Consider the following 13,591-nt stretch of genomic DNA (forward strand, 5'->3'; position numbering starts at 1 on the left):
CAAAAGACCCAGCCATTCCCACATTCAAACTGATAGACAAATGGGAAATTGATCTGGAAACACACAATTCCAAACATCTCCTGCCAAGCAGGTGTATGCTCAAAATCTCCATTGGCAACAAGAGCATAGTCCATAATTGTTGGGTCGTGCGAGACATCACTGCCGCTTTTTACCTAGGCAGTGACATTCTTAATCACTTTGCCGTTAGTTTGGACCTAATAAACTTCAAAGCTTGGTTCCGATTAGCAGATAATCCCATGGGCTTTGATGATCCAGAAAAAGCATTTAGGTCAGCTCAATTGCTACCTTATGCAGTTGAAATTCAGGTTAAAGAAGAAGTCACCATCCCAGAAAGGACCCGACAATTCTCCCTGGAAGTGTAAGTTAAAAGAGGGCACAAATTGAAAAACCCTGATGCTTATATTCATCTAAATGCTTCTCTCCAACAGCAAGGGTTGGGGTAAACCCAACACCATTAGTCAACATAGAACATGACACCATTCCAATAGAGGTGGATAACAGCGACTTAAAGAGTATCACTCTAGCCGCAGGCACCATTATTGGAATGGCGGTTGATGACCGACATTTCTCCATTGATTTAGGAAATGAACTGTTAGGACCAATCCCCAAGGACTGTTTTGACAGTGACAGTGATGACAATACAACACCAGACAGGATCTTTGCCCGGCATGGGGGAACTTCCTGGTGTACACTTCTTGCCCTTATGGTAAGGAAGATGTGACTTGTGACTTCAGAGGGAATGAGGTGATTTTCCAGGTCCATGAGGGCTGCCTTTCCCACCTGAAGCCTCCGGTCCAAATCAGCACTCTGACCAGGGACTTCTTAACCCAGCTGGAGGAGGCTGCTGAGATAGCAAAACCAGAAGTCTTTCCAGGTTTCAGGCAGATGGTGGAAGAGAGAGTCAACCTAGCTGATGCCTGTGTGACTCTGGAACAGAAGCAAAAGTTGAACCAAGTTTTCTTGTATTTCCAAGATCTCTTTGCGGTAGACTCATATGACTGTGGTTGCACCGACATCCACACAACAACAATTCCCACGGAAGCACTTGATATTTATTCCAATAATCTTTCACACTTTTTTTATTAACATTACACTAAGAATCCCTTGTACAGACTTTTCATGAAAGGTAAATGCACATGTGATGTTAGTGGGTGTTAGGCTTAGCAGTGCACGGTGGTGGCGCGAGTTATGGTTGCTTAGATTACCATAACTGGCGAATTTCAGGAGTTTTTCGGTTGTACTTGGAAGCATAACGTCTCTTTAACAAAGTTTTGTCACTGAATTTCATAGGTTTTTAGTTGCGCAACTTAACCATAACGTCCCGTTAACAAAGATTTTTTACTGAATATATATATATATATATATATATATATATATATATATATATAGAGAGAGAGAGAGAGAGAGAGAGAGAGAGAGAGTCACTGCCACTTGCCCTTTAATAAGCTTCTCAATAAGCATATTCTCTTGTTTAGCCACTCTATCAAATGCCATATATTGCAGCATTGTGCAACTGGTCACATCAAGTGGCATTTACTGACATTTACTGCCAACTATTAAGCTTCCACACACCAAATACCACTTAACAATGTTGTACAAATCTTTTGCATCTGCATTTCCATTAGTTATACAAAGAATGTGCATACACTGCTGTTGTAAGTGCACATTTGCATTTTTTACTAAACAAATGCAACAAAAAAACATTTTTAAACACACATCATTTTGCATTTTACCTTATATATACATTACACAATTTCCAACCTTTCTCATTACATCCCTTATAGTGCCACTATTCTCCACCTGCTCACACATATGCGTAGACTGCCAAAGTATCTAAATACAACACTTTTCTTTACACATAAAGGTCTGTTCTTTTCCAACCACGACTATAACACACTGTACACAACTCCAACTACATACTGCCATTCCATTACCACTACGCTACAGTTTCCCTATTCTTTAAAAACACTGCAAACATTACAAATACCGCATTCACACTCTTTCTATTCCTATCTAAACATTGCTCTTTATTCAATACACCACCAATTGCTTACTGCCTAACAACACATCCATCTCTCATCAAATTCTTTACCACTCTTTCATTTCCTTACTCTTCCATACCTGTATCCCTAACACACATTAGCACACATACACACACTTCCTCACCCCTATTCAATTACACCAACACAACTCTCATACCTTTGTACTAAATCGCACCATTATAACAACTACTGTTTACCTCCAAACATCATAATGTTCCTGCTTATTACATCACTCCCTTACTCACTAATGCCAGTAGTGCTCAACACATTCTACTATACTTAATTACCCTTTCCCGATCACTAAAATATACTTATTTTATACATAACACTTATTGTTACTGCAATACTTCTTTCAAAATCCAATATAGTTAGAATATGCCAACGGGTATCTATCTACTTTAAGCATACCCTTAGTTACAACACACTTCAAATAAACATCCTATCACACTTACACTCACATAATATATCATCCTACCACACACATTTATTCTGTAACATATATATTCTTTAAAACTAGGTAAAGGTCAACAAAGTAAATCTATATGTACAATCAAATGCAATTAAAGATGTATTATAATAAGAAGGTTTACCAGAACTAAGAAATCATCAGATCTGGTAAACTTTCTTATTTACCTATGCAACTAAGTAATCATACTCAGTATACTCCCCTTATAGTACCTCTAATAACTATTCACATGTTCTTATAGTGTATGTGGCCAGTGGCCAGATTCTTGGGGGTACGGCCTCTCTGGCCACTGGCCAGAAATACCACAATTTAATTAAACTATATAACAAGTAAGTGCAATGCACCTTCAAATAACAAGAGCAATCAGAACCCCCCCCCCCAATCCCAATAACGGGCATGGACAGTAGAATTCACTTCAGACACAACAGCAGACTTCCCATCCTATATGGCGACTGGTTCAGAAATTATGATGCACCTCACTTTTTCACGTTTTCATACATGCAATTAGCATGCGCCTGTCCAAACTTCGCAAAATCATTCCTAGGTGGCAAAATACCTTTTTTTTTACAATGTTTTGGGAACATTTGTCGAACGGCCCCAAAGTTATAAACAACCCAAAAAGTTTTCTTTCTATGAGTTGAGCAACTTCACCAATGATATTATTACCATTTATTATATAAACATTTCACATAAGCAAATATCACAATTATTATTTTCGCAGCAATGGCAAACATGCTTGATTGGCTAGCAGAGAACTTTCCCAAAGAAGAAATTAGTGATGATGAAATCTCTAATGGTAAACAATAAATCTTCCAATATAAACAAATAATATAATTTATACAGAGCTCATTGAAATAATAAGTTCTTCTTTTCTTATAGTACATACTTTAGAGGAAGAATCTACACCACAGATTAACAATGGAGAATCCCAACTATCAGAAAGACAATCCCAATCCCCAACTGTGCACAATGAAATTATGATCTTGTCTTCAAAATTTGATGAATTTAGCAATTACTTTAGAACTTCTAAATGATGTTAAAAACATATTAGAAATGTTCATTATCACTGTTCTACTTGTACCTGAACCCCTTGCCCCCAGTAATCACCCCAATCAAATTCACAAAATATAAAGTAAAGACGGTTTGAGAACTCCCTCCCTCCCCAATGATGATTTCATACAAATTTCAAATTCTCCCATTCATGTTTCCCATTCTGCCACCCCATCCCTTTGATTAATTTATGTATTTGTTATACTATAAACATCTTATAGATCATTCTGTGATAAATTCTTAATTTTTTTTAAAACCCCAAATGACAGTCCACTGACTATATGACTGTTTGGTGTCCATTTACGCAATGGATCATGTCCGCGGACATCGTGCTGTGTCTGGATATGTCCGTTTTCACATGAAGCACGTTTAATTGGTCCACGGACAGCACGCCCGATTCTGGACAACCATCCTGGCATCTCCCGTTCATCCAGGTCTGTGGGCACCTCCCTGTAACACAGAAGTCCCCAGATATCTTCATGAGACTGCACCCATACGGCGTAATGACATGTCTGAGAATGGTGTTTGTGCACTGCAGACAGTTTGAAACTGCATTTTCAGCCAATCTATGATGTTTCAAGTTAAACGTTTAGCCTTGCAGAGCTCCTAAACCCATTAAACCCATTCTGATTTTTACAACTTCCCAAGGCCTATTTTCGACTAAGTAGTCTGCGGGCACGTGTGCAATCTGCAGACAGTTCCTCTGAAGGGACCCACCCATTACTTTAAATCATTCTCAATCTGGCCATCGAGGAGAAAGCACCAGCAGAGACACATTTATCTGCATTTATCTGCACCAATGGCATCTGTCATTGACATCCCTTGTTCCAGGGACCACCACCACCAACTCCACCAGGGGTCGGACAGGGCAACAGGTGCGAGGATGCAGAGGGGGATGATGAGGACCAGGACGATGAGGAAGAACAAAAGCCTACCTCCAGCACCAGGAGAGAGTCATGGGTGTGGTGGTTCTTTAAGACCATAGGGGGGTCCCCAAGTCTCAGGCTGCCCGTGTTGAATGCATTGAGTTTGGGGTCATACTCCGTCACAGACAACAAGGGCAGTACTCCTTCGAGACCACTTCCATGTGCTACCACATTTGATCCAACCACTGGGTGCTCTGAGAAAGGCTGCACCTTTCTCAGGGAGAAGTAAACTATCTTCCTGGGTACAGCAATGCATTGCATGCCGCTCTGATCACTTGATCACACTAAAAGAACTCCACATCCTCAATAGTTTAAAAGCTTGAGAACCACACTATGGCATTCGCCTCAGTAAGTAGCAGTGGTCTTGCAAATCAGACATATTTGAATAGGTCCATGACCAGTAGATCGTACACTCTATTGCTCTATGCTGCGCTGAATATCAAATGCGGCAACATAAAAATGCTGACCATGCAACATAAACACTGAATTATACAAATACATTTAAATGTAAGCTCCCCAGTGTGCCACTTCCAAAATGTTGAATACAATTATTAGGAAAATTCACACTGTGCTCAATTAAAATGGCAAATTAAAAAGAAATATGAACCCATGATGTCACATATTTACAGATAGCCAGACCGCCAACGAAAACCCTGGAAAGATAAAATAAGATAAACTTGACATGATGTAATCACTCTCTATCACTACCCTTCCATAGGATAAACAGGTTATCTATATAACGTATCCAGCAAGAAACCTTTTCAGTGTATCTCTCATTAGCAGGGTTCTGCACTGTATTATGTTCCCAACACTGCAAGGTTAAGTTGGCATACGAGGGGGCAAATGTATCCCCCATCGCAGTTCCTCTGACCTGGTGGTAAAAAGAGCCATTGAAAAGAAAATCATTGATGTTAAAACAAAAATCCCTCATTTCAATAATCATCTTGGTGTGACAGAGATAATTAAGGGATCTTGTGTAGAGAAAATCTTTACAAGCTGCCATTCCAATGTAATGATCGATGGAAGTGTATACAACGTCAATAGTGGATAGAAGCATACCCTCTTCCCACGGTATTCCAGTAACATGGGACAAAAAATCTTTGGTGTCCCATATGTAGGAAGGAAGGGTAGAGACCAATGGTTCTAATGATTCATCAATAAACTCAGCCATATTTTCTAAAATGGAGCCAGAAAGAGTAACAATTTGCTGTCCCTGGTGGTCTATGGAGTGACTTTGGCAGTTTAGGAGGAAAATAAATTGTCAGGATAACAGGGGCACTAGTTATAAAAAATAGTGTTATTTCCTTGTCCAGGATGCCAAGATCCAACCTCTTTAGTAGCAGAATTAAGAGGTCATTCACAGTGTTATTAAAAGGGTTTTGATCCAATTTGGTATAGCAACCCTGATCATAGAGTTGTCTGTTGGCCTCCCAGATATAGTCAATCCGATCAAGGAGGACAATATTGGAACGAGGGCTCGATACCTGTCAGCAAGATTCTGTAGTCCTTGTAACATATTTTTCTGTTTCGTGGCCACATTGTATGACAAATTGGAATGGACATGTCTCATTTTCTTACGATCTGCTATGACTAAATCTTGGAATGCTTCCAAACAGCCAATAGGCATGGGAGGATTGCATCTAGACTTAGGTTGAATTTTGCTACCCTTGGACCCATCAGTGTTAATACCAAATTCAACCAATTCAGATTGGTCTTATCCACAGTCATCTCTGCCAGCTGAGCCATATTCATAAGAATAGGTACATCAGTGATTGCTTGATCAGTTTTCCCGTGGTTACTGGAATTCGACCTCTCTTTTTAAGGATTAGCAAGAAAGTGTTTTGACAATTTTAGCTTTTGAATGAACTGATCAAAATCCAATCTGGTTTGGTTATAGTGAAAATTATTCATAAGACAGAATCCCAACTGCAAGAGTTCATTTTGTTTCAGAGTCAGAATGTGTTTTGAGAAATTCATCACTTGCATGGACGTGCCTCTAATTATTTCTTGCTCAGATTTTCATATTGTTTTTGCCTTTCTGTTTTGCTGTTCCCTGAGCCTCCTGCCCCATCCCCCTCTCTGAGTTTTCCATTTCTTGACATTTATTTCCAGCCTTTGACGCTTATATATAAAGGAAAGACAAGACTACAGCACTGAGGTTGTACCAGAAGTACCCTTAGTTCTGTGTGCTTGTAAGATTTTGAGGAAGAAGTGCAGCCATATGTTCGCAAGGAGCTGAACATTTTCGTTGCAATTAGAGCTGTACTTTTCTCCTTGTGCCATATTAAGTACTTCTAGGGACAGCAAGTGCTCTTTCCATACAGTGACCCTCACTCTGGTGATTCTAAATCTTTTAGCAAGAAGTCAATGAAACCCAAGATCTAAATGCACACAAACAATATCTCCCATAGATCTGATGTACCTCAACTACAGGAAACATTGCATCAGTGGGTACTAGAAAAGGAGAATACAACCATACAATGGCATCTTGGAAGAGAGGGGGTTATAATACTGGGCTCAGTGCCATAAAAATAATTTTAACTGTTGGTTGTGTCAAGGGTTTTGACCCGTGTTCGAGTTATTATGCTGCAACATTTGGGGCTGTGGGCTCAGAAAATCCAAGAGGGCCGAAAAAGCCCACATTGCGCCAGAATCCAGGAAAACCGTGCAGTTTTTGCGCACACCAAACTCGTCGCCTAACCTGCCACCCACCAGTGCGAGCGTGGTGGGCCAGAAGTGGCATGAGTGGAATGTGTGCCAAAGGAAAAACAGCAGTGCCTTTTAGCTCAAAAAGTGCTTTGAAATCACCTTTGTTTCTCTGAAATGCAAGCTAAAAATGCCTATTTTAAACATTGCAAGATATTCAAAAATCTCAATGAACACCAGCAGACATTTGGCAGAATGTAGTCTTGTGTGCGTACAAAATCTGGAAAGATGAAGAGCCCAAAACAATGTTTATAACAAAACTGGCTGAGCTGTGGATGTCAGCAGCTTAAGTTAAATTGGACAGAAAGACACTAAAATCGAATTGTTTAAAATAAATGAGTGACCTACTGTTGAGTGTCACATAGTTTGCAACTGTTAAATGTTTGAACTTAGAATCAGCATTCTAGCTGCATGTGTAAAAATTGTAAGTTTGATTTGAATGAAGAAAAACTGGGAACAAAAGTGACATTTGGCTGAAGCTTGGCTTGAAGAGAGTGAATTCTGCCTGGCAACTACCCCCGACAGGAGTTGAAACTTGCTCAGCCACTCTTCCCAGGCCTGGCTGCATTCTGCTGCCCCCACCAAAAGGAGATGACACCTCCCTGATTGAATCAGGGGAGGAGCACCTAAGACTGAAGGGAAACAGAACAATGAGCCTTCATTGGCTCAGGCAAATGTTAAATTAGGGGGGTCGTAAATGGCTTCCTCTTGAGAGAAACTGGGAGGGGCAGTGCCTCTGTGAGCAACTTGAGTTGGAGGAAGTGGACAAACCAGAAATTCCACCATGTGCTTTGGGAAACCACACCCTTCTGGACCAGAGCATAATTTTAAAAAGATGGATAATTCATAGTACAGACTTGTCAACATTATATAATTAATACCATTATTCTTGTGATTTTTCTGTGCACATTTTAAGAGGTGTTAGGACTCTGTACCATGTTCTGAGGCAAAACCCCATGAATTATGGAGATTGCAGACACAGGGTTCACGCTAGAAAAATGAAAATTTACTGGAATATGTGTAGAAAGGCGGTGTACATCTGTGTAATTTTTGGTAAAAATCCAATATTGGTAAACCAACTAAAAACAAAAATAAGTTGCCATTTTTGAACCCTGGCTCTTAGAAACATCAGAGTTGGAACAGAGACCTACCCGAAGTAATATATGATATGTACATGTAATGTCAACCACTTGTGTGTTTCGGAAATATGTTTAGTTATGAAAATGATTTTCTAAGGTAAAAGCAAAGGGGAGTGTTCTTTCTTTGGAGCCATAAACATGACACCTGATGACATAGGATGACTCACTGCTCCCTTCTCAAATCAAGTCAAAGAGAAATCCTTGACCTATCAAATCATGAGTGGGTTGGGCATAGAAAGTTAGCATCCAAACCCATTTTCAAAAGACATAAAAAAAGCCACTGTAAGCCGGACAGGGAGATTCATTTTCCAACCTTCAACTGAATTCCTGCGCAGCATGCCGATGGAGAACTCCAGAATCCAGAACTCCAGAGGCCCAGACTAACTCCAGAGCAAAAACTCCAAAGAGCTGAACTCTTCAGCAGGCCTCAAAATCTTTTGCAAACTATTCAACCGCCGGGCTGTGCGGTTTGCTGCTTGCTAAGAATCCTGTGTATCCAGAACAGAACCAGTACCCAGAAAGCAGTGCGGTATCCAGAATCCACTTGATCCAGACCAGCAGAACCAGAGACCCAGACCAGACCGCTGTGAGCAGAACCGGTGCCTGATTGACCCGCCGAGCAGAGGGAACCGCAGCTTAACTTGTTGACCAGATCCGTGACGAGGCCATTCCTTTCAAATTTATAGTGTGAGTACCCAGCTAGAACTGTGCAGAACCCATCTCTTAGCTTAAAATTATCTGATTCAAAACATTTGAACCTGTTTAGAACTGCATCATAAGAAATCGGGTGTTCTTCCTGTTGATTCAAACCTTTCAAAGCGCATCTGTCCTATCGAAACTGCAATTGCCTTTCTGAAAAACTACCTTTACAAAATTGTCTGTATCTTTGGAACCGTGCATCCTAGGACTCCTTATAGCGCCTCCGTAATTGCGCTCAACGCACTCGAAAAAAAGTGCCGCGATTTGACATTTTGCTTCATTTCAACCACGTGTAGAAAGATCTGTCCTTTGCTTCCATTACTGAAATCCGTTTTCAAGCATATTTCACTCCCTTGCAAATCACCTGAAAGTCTTTTGCCTGTGTTTCAAAATCATCCCTGGTGCTATAAGCTTGCTAGGGGGGAACTGAATTCTTATTGTACTGTGATTGTATTCCTGAAGACTGTGTGTGTTACTTCCATCTCCTTACATTGCATAGGGGGGAGTGAATTGTCGGCGACAAAGTGATCATATTATCTTTTGCTGAAATCATATCAAGTTTATTCCTGTGTTGCGTCTTTTCCACCTTGCATTTCCTTGTACCATATAAAGCATTCTCAGCTACCTTATCCTCTATACTACTCCTAAGTAATTAAACCAGTGTGCTAGTATAACATCATCCATTGTTGATCACTGTCATATGTCTAAGTGTGATATCAAATATTAATTTATTATAAAAGTGTGATATATATCTATTGTTTAATTTTTCAAATAAACCTTTTTAATTTGCAAAACAAACCTACTTCTTGGCTCAGTGGGGTCAGGGGGATTCTAAGAGAGGGGCGTTATACATGGGTTCATCATCCAGATTATAACTTGTCATAAAAATATATAAATAAGGGCTTCCCTTGAGCAATTCCAGACAAGGCACTGACTTAGTGGGAATGCTTGATTGGAGTCATTAACAGTTGTAATCTTACTAAGACGCAACCAGTATTCTATAGCATGCAGCAGAGGCTACCTATTATATGTATGCTTGCGTGACAACCAGAGTAAGTTGCCCATGTTTACAAGAGGTTTGGCTCTGATGCAGATAATGCATTTTTGGGGTGCAGAAATAAAAAACAGCAATATTATTGATAATCTCACAAACCAGCCTACTTTGCATAGCGGACAGTCTCACTCAACTGTAGATTATATTTTCATCTCTAAGGTACTGTTTCACAAAGGTAATGACCTCTCCAATATTGACACTGCTTTTAGTAACCATGCAACCTTACAATTATAAATTGATTTAAAAAATATGAACACAATCAAAGGGCTTTCCCAATGAAGACATTAACTCCAATATTATGGAACCATACAAACATTCAGATCTTTACCCAATATGTGAGTACTTTTGAGCCCACCCTTTCTTCTTCCATATTGCATATTTGCAGTAACTTTTCACCAAACTTTAGTTATGAGAATATTAATAATTTCATCCTTGAGTGCCATGTTCAATATAAATCACCTCTGATTTAGTGTGTCACCGTCAAGAGGCACGTCTTTGATGCTGAGGTTGAGTCGAGAAAAGCAGAAATGTGTGAACAATTTAGGCAAGTATTGACAAATATACAGTCAGGTAATGGATAAACCTGTAAACTAACAGAACAAAAATTAAATAATTGGCTTAAAGCCCAAAAATACCTGCTTCTCCAAAATGATGCTGAAAGGATGTTGGGGGCCTGATGCCTAAACAACACCCAGTGATTTTGGGACATATTGAACAAATCTTATTTACTGCAGGTAGAATCACAAGTCAACCCCATTGCGGAATCATCTTTGGTGCAAATATTTTACAGAATGATATGCCACAGTTATTTTGCCGTTAGAAACAGAGTTGGGAATGTTCATAAATTATGAAGGTATAAAATTCTCTGAGGAGTATATTGTCTCAATAATCAAAGTCCTCAAGAGCTCTGGGCCCCGATGGCAACCCTACTTATCTTGAAAGGTGATCCAGTAATATGGAGTCGGATTCCAAAATATCTATTTCTTATGGCTCACTGCCTCAGTCATGGAAATTCTTGCATCTTATTCCCTTATACAGAAAGGGAGATTGACTCCATCCGGGGAATTACTGTCCCATTGCTTTGCTGGATTCTTACAGCAAAGATTTTTCTGCCCTTATTTTTGAAGACTTAAACCAGTGGATGTTGGATAGTGTTGTTTTAGACAAAGCATAGATGGGGTTTAAGAAGAGGTTGGGCACTTTGTTGAATGGTTTCATTTTAGCTCTTCTACAAAATGAAGTCTATAGACTGGGACATCCACTTTTTTAGCCTTCATTTACTTAACCTCAACCTTCGATCGCTTAAGTAGTGGTCATCTTTGGGAAAAATGTGCCAAATAGTAGTGTCCTCCATATTGAATTGCTCTATTGAGAGATGTACACATGAATTCACAGGTGCAAGTGTGGCTTTGTACTGATGGAGAGCTGTCTAGCCCAATCAATATCTACAGGGTGCTGCAACAAGGCTGTGTGTTGGCTCCAGCACTGTTCATCATCTACACCGCCAACCTAGTTTTCGCCCTGTCACAATGTAAAGCATTCCCTTCTCGTCTAGCAGGAACTCGTTTTCAGTATTTAGCATATGCAGATGATCTGGTTATCATGGATCAAACTCCAAAAGGCTTGCATGGCAGTTTGAATGCCCTGGAAGCTTACATGAGACTGAATAGATTAGATATAAATACAGATAATGTAAGATCTTCATTATGCAAAGGCGGGAGAGACAACATTCTTTCCAATAGTTTTTAAATGATGACCGTATGGGGAAGATAGAGCAATGGAAATGTCTAGGCTATACAATCTCTTGATCGATAAACCAAAAGGAAAGTATTGACAACATTAGTTCATATGCGATTGTCTTAGTGGCGCATGTGGCGCATATGAGTAAAATGAATGGTAAATTCTGCAGATTGTCCATTATTCCAACACTTAGATTCTATAATCAGCAAGTGTTACCTGACATATGGTGTCAAGATTAGTCAGGCGAGTACAAAGGCAGCGAATATGGCAAGGGAAATATGCACTAAATCACACAGTGAATAGCTTCGAATTAAACTACGTGCACACAGGAACAACGACTCATGTATGCTAGAACCCAGGAGTGCAAATAGAGTGTGACAACAAAACCAATATATGAAAAGGGATGTGGGGTAAGCACCTGACCGCGAGGAAAGTCGGCAAGCGCCTTACCCCCAATTGCTGTTACAGGTACTGACAGCGCTAAACCCACGTGGAGGGCAAGCAATGACAGGATCTGTGAACTAACACTCTTGATGGTATTAAATAAGGGAACTAAAGAACTGTACTCAAGAGGACGAGATAAACCTCTTGAATGTCAGCTAGCCCACGAATCCTGTTGATGAAACTGGGACCCAGAAAGGCTAGAACAGCAATGGGAGGAAAACTAAATACCTAAGTTGGAATAGTGATTACAAATTAGTGAGGAAAACATAAGCATTCACACAGGAGCTAGCTACAACCGTACACCACACCTAATAATCAAATGGGAAATAAATGCAGAAGTGCAATGGAAAACATGGAATGGATCCCAATGGAAAGTAAGGATCAGGAGCAGGGAAAAACGAAATAACCAATGCAAACTTCTCCCTACCCCTCCAAGGAAAAGACAGGAAGCTAATCTAAGAGGAAGGCTAAGGCATACGGGTTTACAGCAGCAAAGGACAGAGTCAAAGAAATATAGAACACAGACAAACTGGGCTGCATCTAAAAGGGGAAAGCACTGAGAAATGCTGCCTGCAAACAGAGGAAGACAAAAAGGGAATCAAGGGAGCAGAAATCAATTAGCGCATGAATCTGAGATTCAGGGCGGAGGAACAAGAAAACAGGAACTAGGAACTAGGTACAAAGGCAAGGAACAAGGAACAAGGGACTAGTCACAACAGGAACACTGCAAACGATGACCAGCGCTGGACTGAAGTAAGACTGAGGCTTTTAAAGCTGCTTAACGAGCACACGCCTCAGGTGTGCTGATTGCTGCACCTGCAGCCACAGCTGTTACCTATCCTCCACCAACCTTGTCCTGCAAGGGTGGAGGTGGAGCAGTGGGCCAGGCATTCTGGGAAGCATAGTCAGTTGGTTAAAGAAGCATGCTGGCTGCCAAAAACCTGGAATGGATCCGGAAGGGAAGTAGCTTGGAAAATAGGGATTTAGCGCTCCCAATTCATCACAGCACTGTAGCATAAGGTTCGGAGGAAAGGTCCAGTAGGGAATACACCCCAAATCATGCCCCCAAGTGGTGGGAACGGGAGCGAAGGGAGCGAGTCGTGACATATGGTGCAGAAGTGTATACAATTGATCTGATACATTTATTGGATAAAAATGTAATCTCTTTTTTGGAAACTCGGTCTTCTCTCTGTTCGATGTATAATACATCGGAAAATGTTGTCTCTATTCATAAACATTTTAGATCTGCTGGTCAATGCACTGTATTCAGATCTGTTTGGCCTAATGGATTCTAGGGCATCCAC

The sequence above is a fragment of the Ambystoma mexicanum genome, chromosome 6p, assembly GCF_040938575.1.
Source record: "Ambystoma mexicanum isolate Mex_15411 chromosome 6p, UKY_AmexF1_1, whole genome shotgun sequence".
NCBI lineage: Eukaryota > Metazoa > Chordata > Amphibia > Caudata > Ambystomatidae > Ambystoma > Ambystoma mexicanum.